The sequence below is a fragment of the Symphalangus syndactylus genome, chromosome 22 (assembly GCF_028878055.3).
Source record: "Symphalangus syndactylus isolate Jambi chromosome 22, NHGRI_mSymSyn1-v2.1_pri, whole genome shotgun sequence".
In the NCBI taxonomy this organism is placed as follows: Eukaryota; Metazoa; Chordata; class Mammalia; order Primates; family Hylobatidae; genus Symphalangus; species Symphalangus syndactylus.
Genome location: NC_072444.2, coordinates 10,059,426 through 10,067,340, shown reverse-complemented (window position 1 = coordinate 10,067,340; position 7,915 = coordinate 10,059,426). Strand labels below are relative to the sequence as shown.

The 7,915-nt window shown below is 40.5% G+C and overlaps 1 pseudogene; it reads left to right on the top strand.

The window, feature by feature from the left end:
- The first annotated feature begins 6,888 nt into the window (after positions 1 to 6,888).
- On the top strand, positions 6,889 to 6,988 carry LOC129472824 (uncharacterized; annotated as a pseudogene).
- Positions 6,989 to 7,915: the final 927 nt, after the last annotated feature.

Genomic DNA, 7,915 nt, shown 5'->3' with positions numbered 1-7,915 from the left:
TCCGGGAGGCATCAGGTGCCAGTGGCTCTTGCCTTATTTCTTAATAACCATTTAAAAATGTTTGCCTCCGTGGGAGAAATTGTTTGATTCTCCCCTCTCCCATTACCTATTCTCTTGCTAGTTGCCTTAATGTTTTCATCACCATCCGTAAGACCCAGGAGGGGAAGTTGAGGTAGCAAATTTGATAAGGCTTCTCTGAATATAGCTCAGTTTTGCAGTAGTAGGTTACATGAGGTGCCCATGCAAAAGACGCTGCCTGAACCACTGCATTTATCATGACCTGGGTAATAGGCATTGTCATGCAGGACTCCTGTTGACTCCAGTAGGGATGGCACTGTGTCCCAGAGGCCAAAGAGACCTTGAACCAGTGAACGAGACTTAGGGTTTACTGAGGGGAACTTACACACAGGGACGGTCCAGCGGTGGCGGGCTGGACGGGAGAATCACTACCTTTTATAAAATACATGCAGTTGATACAGCATTTTCACTTAGCACCTTCCACCTAGCAACCTCTACCCAGCAACCTCCATTTAATCCACAAAAAGGGACTCCATCCCCTGTACGGCCTGTGTTCCAAGGAATGAGCCAGGGGCTCAGATGTCCTTCATAGACAAGGAGTGAAACTCTGGGTTGGCCACTCCCAGATTCCTAAGCTCAGGACTCTGAACACATATTCTTCTTAGACCCTAGGATCATTCTCAGGGTATGCTTCAGTTAAGTTATTGCTGTCAGGTGCATCTGCCATACAGGCATCCTCAGCGGGTGAATGCCTGGTCATTGTGAAGCCAGCTCCACATGGCTTGCGTATGAAACCGATCAACTGCTTCATCTGGGGTGTTCCATTTGACATTTATAGGGAGTGCAGGGGCCAAGGGAAAAACTTCTCCTTTGCCCTCTCAAGGATCACTGTAAATTCAACCCACAAAATGCAGATTAATAGAGAAATGTCATACAAATTTATTAATGTGTACATGAGGGAAAATCACAGAGTGATTACCTAGCATCCCAGTGAGGCCCAAATACTTCTATAGCTTTATTTCAGAGGGGATGGGGGAGATGGGGAATATAGGTAATTCTGTTGAGGGACAATAAATGATTACTAGGGAGAATGAATGGGTGGGAGTAGAGGAATAGAGATTAACTTATAAATGGGCTGGGCATAGTGGCTCACACCTGTAATTTTGACACTTTGGGAGGTCAAAGCAGGAGGACTGCTTGAGGCTAGGAGTTCAAGACCAGCCTGGGCAACACAGTGAGACCCTATCTGTACAAAAACTTTTAAAATTCGATGGGCTTGGTGGTGCGTACACGTAGTCAGGAGGCTCCCCTTGAATCCGGGAGTTTGAGTGAGCTATGAATGCACCACTGCACTCCAGCCTGTGCAACAGAGAGACACCCTGTCTCAAAAACAACAACGACAGCCACGCCAACAACAAACTTGTCAGTGGTTCTCTTGGAAAGTGAATGAGCCTGAAAGAGACATTATCTTGTGAATGGGTCTGTTCAAGAATGTACTTACATGCTCGGTCTTTTTTTCTGTAATAGATAATGAAATAATAGGGAGCGGAAGCAAAAACAATTGTTCTTGGAGGGTCCATCCAGTCTTTATATAGATGGGGGGAAAGTCTCTTCTAGTGGCTGTGGATCTCGAAAGGCCTTTAATGAAAAATTTAAAATACTCATTATACCAAAGGGAGCCATATTTTGGGGTGAAGTTCTTTGAGCTCCTTCAGGAGAGTCTCCCTTCTCAGGGTAAACAAATTTAACAGTGGCTTTTATCCAATCTACCAGGCTGGCTGTTCCCTCAGGAATAACCTCCTGTGTGTGTGTGGGTCACGTATAGCCACCTGCAATTGTTCCATAGTGAGCTGTGGATCCTGCGTCAATCTCAACATGCTCTTCCATTCTGCAGCATTTAAAATCTAGTTACTCTTGCAATCCATCTTAGTAATGATTCCTCAGGAAGCTGAAGATAGTAATCTACAAAATGGAACAATTCCTTCACATCGTGCCCTCTAGTCTATAGTGACTTGGTTTTGCCCTTCCCCTACATTGACTGTCTTCATGGTAACCCAGTTCTGAGTTATTTTCTGTTTCCCTGCTGAAGTTTTCCCTTGGGGATCAGTTTGGAGGCTAGGAGCTGAAGCTCAGACTCACTGAAATCTGAACTTGGTTTAGCACCAAGGTCTGACACAGCACTCTCTTTCAATTTCATTTTAGCTATTATAGTTAACAGTAAACAAGAATGTTTTTCTTTTTGCTTATTAGTTTGCATTTCCTTATGTATCCAGTGAATCAACTCTCCAGGAGTTGGTTCTGTCTCTAAATTCCATTCGTAACTTTTATCTTTAGTAACTGAGCACAGCACAATTGTGGCTCTAAACCATGGGTGACCACATGGCTACTCAGGAATCAAAAGTTCCTCACCCCACACTCTTTCATCCTTTCTCTTCCCAAACCACAACTTTCCATCAGCCCAGGCCATTCTAGCAGATCCCACTTCCGTGACACCAACTCTGCCAGGATGGGGGGAAACGACACTCAATGTGCCTGTTCTATTATCTCACTTAACAACAACAATCAACACAGAAGACTTTTGTGACCAAATTTGTGTGTGAGGATTTCCCCACACACCAAGCAGCAGTCACCAGTTGGGTGTCCTCTGATTCAATTCAGACACTATGTACTCGGAGATAGTGTTATCAGAAAGGGGTCCTGATCCAGACCCTAAGAGGGTTCTTGTTGGATCTTATACGAGAAAGAATCTGCGGCAAGTCCACAGAGTGAAGTGAAAGCAAGTTTGTTAAGAAGAAACAAAAGGCCGGGCGCGGTGGCTCACGCTTGTAATCCCAGCACTTTGGGAGGCCGAGGCGGGCAGATCACGAGGTCAGGAGATCGAGACCACGGTGAAACCCCGTCTCTACTGAAAATACAAAAAAAAAAATTAGCCGGGCGTGGTGGCGGGCGCCTGTAGTCCCAGCTACTCGGAGAGGCTGAGACAGGAGAATGGCGTGAACCCGGGAGGCGGAGCTTGCAGTGAGCCGAGATTGCGCCACTGCACTCCAGCCTGGGCGACAGAGCGAGACTCCGTCTCAAAAAAAAAAAAAAAAAAGAAGAAACAAAAAATGGCTACTCCCTGAGGGCCACTGGGTGGCTATTTTTATGGTTATTTCTTGAACATATGCTAAACAAGGGGTGAGGTATTCATTAGTTTTCTGGGAAAGGGGTGGGGACTGAGGGTTCCTCTTCCTTTTAGACCATATAGGGTAACTTCCAGATGTTGACATGGCATTTGTAAACTGTTATGGCACTGGCGGGAGTGTCTTTTAGCATGCTAATGCATTATAATTAACATATAATGAACAGTGAGGACAACCAGAGGTCACTTTCGTTGCCATCTTGGTTTTGGCAGGTTTTGGCCAGCTTCTTTACTGCATCCTGTTTTACCAGTGGGATCAGTGGGGTCTTTGTGACCCGTATCTTGTATTGACCTCCTCTCTCATCCTGTGACTAAGAATGCCAAACCTCGTGGGAAAGCAGCCCAGCAGGACCGACCCTTATTGTATCTAGCCCCTGTTCAAGATGGAATTGCTCTTGTTCGAACACCTCTGACATGTTTCCCCCTCTCTTTTACGAGGGGACTCTTAAGCCTAAGGGTTGTAGAGGGTTGTAGATCTATCCTCTGTAACTTCTTCAGGCTGAATAGGGGAGATAATATTTTTGCCTAATTATGAGGGTCTTTTGTATTCAGGGTAGAGAAGAGCTCAGTCAGTTATGGTGAAGGCCGTTCATAACTCTTCCAGATATCACCTTCTGTTCTGACACAAGGTGCTATGTGAAAGATAATAAATGTTCAATTTAAGAAAATGTTGAACAGCCTTATTTTGTGTTTCTACAAAATAGTACAACAGCAATATATTCCACAGCAGTAAAGGAAATAAGTAAAATTATCCCAGTAGACTGAATAAGAAGGCTTTTCATGAATTTGACTATTGTTGGAACCAAGTTGTTAGGGGATCACTAGCTGATTCCAATACATGACCAGAATTAGAATACTGATCTAGATTTTTACATTACCTATTTCCCTCTTTTCTTTTGAGCAGCAGCCAGAGATCACTGGTTGATTTACAGGAATAAGTAGGGTCAGTCTAAATTTCAAAAAAAAAAAAAAAAAAAAAAAACTGTCAAAAACAAAGATGAGATTAGAATCTAATAACAGATGTACAAAAGTTTTTGAAACATAATTTTTTTTCTCTCCAGTCCCCATTTTCATTAAAAACAAACCAAGGCAGGACTGATTTGTTTGCAAAATAAGCTTTAGTCTTTTTTTTTTTTTTTTTTTTTTTTTTTTGAGACGGAGTCTCGCTGTCACCCAGGCTGGAGTGCAGTGACACCATCTCAGCTCACTGCAAGCTCCACCTCCCAGGTTCACGCCATGCTCCTGCCTCAGCCTCCCACGTAGCTGAGACTACAGGCGCCCGCCACCTCGCCCGGCTAATTTTTTGTATTTTTAGTAGAGACAGGGTTTCACTGTGTTAGCCAGGATGGTCTTGATCTCCTGACCTCGTGATCCGCCCACCTCTGCCTCCCAAAGTGCTGGGATTACAGGCGTGAGCCACCGCGCCCGGCCTAGCTTTAGTCTTATTATACTTGTCCTGATTATTTATATGAAGTGCAGTAAGAATAATTATTTGCCATACAGGCGCCTTTTAAAATTGGCTTTGATGGAACTTTATTCCGTAAGTAATCTTAGATTAGACTTTTTAAAGCCTTGAGCCCCGCCAAGAATTTATCTGTCTATTCCTGAAAATACCTGTATGAGTTGGGTGAATTCCTCTCCAGGTCTCAAGATAATCTGGGGTTCCTGGGCTTGTCAGAAAGTGACATTCTTTACTTACTACAGATCAGGAACCCTGTACAGGGATTACATAGACAAGGTATAAGGCTAGTTTTCTCAAGGGGCACTTTTTTTTTTTTTGACTCTGTAAATTGGCTTTGATTCTTTAAAGCTGTCTGTATCTGAAAGCACACCAGCCCAGTCAAAGCCTTGGTAAAATAATCAGTATCTCCAGTTGTGTCCTGTTATAAAATAAAACAGATTCTTATTGTACTTATGCAAATAACTTTAGTGCCATAAGTTAAGAATACTCACAAATAGTTTCCAAATTCTGGTAAAATCAAGTAGAGAGAAAGAAATATGCTCAAAATTTTGCTCATTGGAGTATACTTTATTCAATTGTTAAAAACTGTAGATAGCTCAAAAGAAAAGTTTTCTTGACTCTGAAAAACAAAACAGAAGGGATGAGCAACATTTTAAGTAAAACATCATAAAAAGATTATTTTGGTCTTCTATTAGTTTAGTCTATGCAATTAATTCCTGTTTTGCTTGATATTTATAATTACATTAGTTTTCCAAGAAAGTCTTGTAAGTTCCTTCTCTCTATTTTAATGGCACACTTTCCAAAGTTATCAGAGAGCTGTATTTAAGAGTACTTGTCAGTCCTATAGCTGATAATAAACCACCGTTTAAGGAGGATCAAAACAAGACAACAATTGTCTGTGGATGACAAAGTCTTAGGGCAGCCACAGTTAAAGACACAATTAACTAGGAATTTGGGTTACTTCTGTGGCATACAACAATTTTATATAACAATCATAATTATTACTGATAATGTAAAATATGTCTTATCAGAATTAAAGGGGTTTCCCATAATTTTGGAACACGTACCTATAATATATTTATACAAAAACAGCCCAAAGAAAGCCAAACACCATTTCACATTTGACAATGCTTCCTGTATAATTTTAATATACCAAATAAGGCAAATATGTCATTTTTGAGCTTTAGGGGGACCTAATATCTAAAGAATTAATCTGATCATAAAAATATATAATTTATAATTTGATTTTGGAGTTCGTCAAATATCAAAAGTTTAAAATATTGCTAGAATAGAATTTCAGGTCACCACAGGCCATTCATTTAGCCAATATGATAACTCAAAGATTTTAAAAAATTGAAAACTTTTACTCATTGATAGAGGAAAGACTTAGCTTTCCAAATAATCTATTTTCTCTCCTTTTTCTTGTAGTTTGTTTAAAAGGCAAACAAAAATCTTTCACTTTTTCAATATTCCATAAAGATCCTATTCAAGAGAGAAAGCCAAAGTATACAATTAATATCAAACCCAATTTTAAACAAGACCTTATACACAAATCTACCCAATCTTAATCAGTTTGACCATAAGGTAGCATTCTCATAAACCTGTTATAATCTTTTATAATTTTCTGTTAAAAAGCAGATCAACAGTGTAAGAAAACCCTGTTGTGCTTTTATTTCAATGTTCGATTTATAGAAAAGCTGAATAATTAAATAATATCCCTTTAATTTTGACCAATAGGTTCACACACAGAATTTTTACAAGATTAATCTTTCACAAACCTTCCGTAACTTGACCAAACCTTCAGCTTCATCCTACCTAACATAAAACAATCCTTTAATCCTCTAAACCAGACCAAAAAACTCCACATTCCCATGCCTTCTTATAATTTTTTACCAGAAACATATTCTACTTTCCTTACACACCTTGCATGTAAAACTGTTTCTTCAGTAGTCTTGATTACATGTGTTAGAATGTTAACTCCTAGCAACTTTTATTTTTGGTGAAAAACCTGGTAAGTAAGCAATTTTAATTATGTATCAAGTGTGGAACCTAGGATACCAGACAGAAGTGAAGATAAGGTCCAACTCTTTCCAGCACAGCTAGGGAGCATGGCTAACTCCATACGTCCCCACGTCTTACCTAAAATCTAATGGCTCCAAAGCAGGTAAGTTGAACAATTTTCAAAGTCAAAGAAGCAATTTATGATCTTAAAGCGTTTAGCAGTACTTGCTTTGGCAGCACAATACTAAAATTGGAAAGATACAGAGAAGATTAGCAGGCCCCTGTGCAAGGATGACACATAAATTCATAAAGTATTTTATATTAAAAAATAAAGCATTTAGCAAATCTAATATCTCACTTGCCTTTTTTAGACCAAATGTCTTAATCTTGAAGATATTTTAATTTACCAATAATCTTTAAAACTGTCTTCTTTCCAAAATTACTAAACTCATGTGAACTAAAAGGCATTAAAATTGTTATTTTTCTGACAAAATATTTATTTAAGCATTTATTATTTTTAAGCCAATTAATCAGAGCTCTTTAATACATTTTGGTAGTGAAACATTGCACACGACACATAAATACAGCTGAACAGACAAAAGAAGATCCAGTAGTTATAAGAGTTTTTCATTTGCCAGTTTTTAAGTGTCTTAATTGTTTTACTGGCTTTAGAGTGGAGCCCTTTGAGAATAGGGCCAGGAAGGCATGCAGTTTTTAGGGCTTAAGAAGCAGGCACAGTTGGAAGGCAAAATAGACCCCCAAAATTAAGAGTCTGTTTTTTTTTTTTTTTTGAGATGAAGTCTCCCTCTTGTCCCCCAGGCTAGAGTGCAATGGTGCGATCTCAGCTCACTGCAACCTCTGCCTCCTGGGTTCAAGCGATTCTCCTGCCTCAGCCTCCCAAGTAGCTGGGATTACAGGTGCCTGCCACCATGCCCAGCTAATTTTTATATTTTTAGTAGAGACGGGCTTTCACCATGTTGGCCAGGATGATCTCCAACTCCTGACCTCAGGTGATCCGCCTGTCTCAGCCTCCCAAAGTGCTGGGATTACAGGTGTGAGCCACCGAGCCCCAGGTTTTTTTTTTTTTTTTTTTTTTTTTTTGACCCAGAGTCTCACTCTATCACCAGGCTGGAGTGCAGTGGCGCAATCTCGGCTCACTGCAACCTCTGCCTCCCGCGTTCAAGTGATTCTTAAGCCTCAGCCTCCCAAGTAGCTGGGACTACAGGCGTGCACCAGCATACCCAGCTAATTTT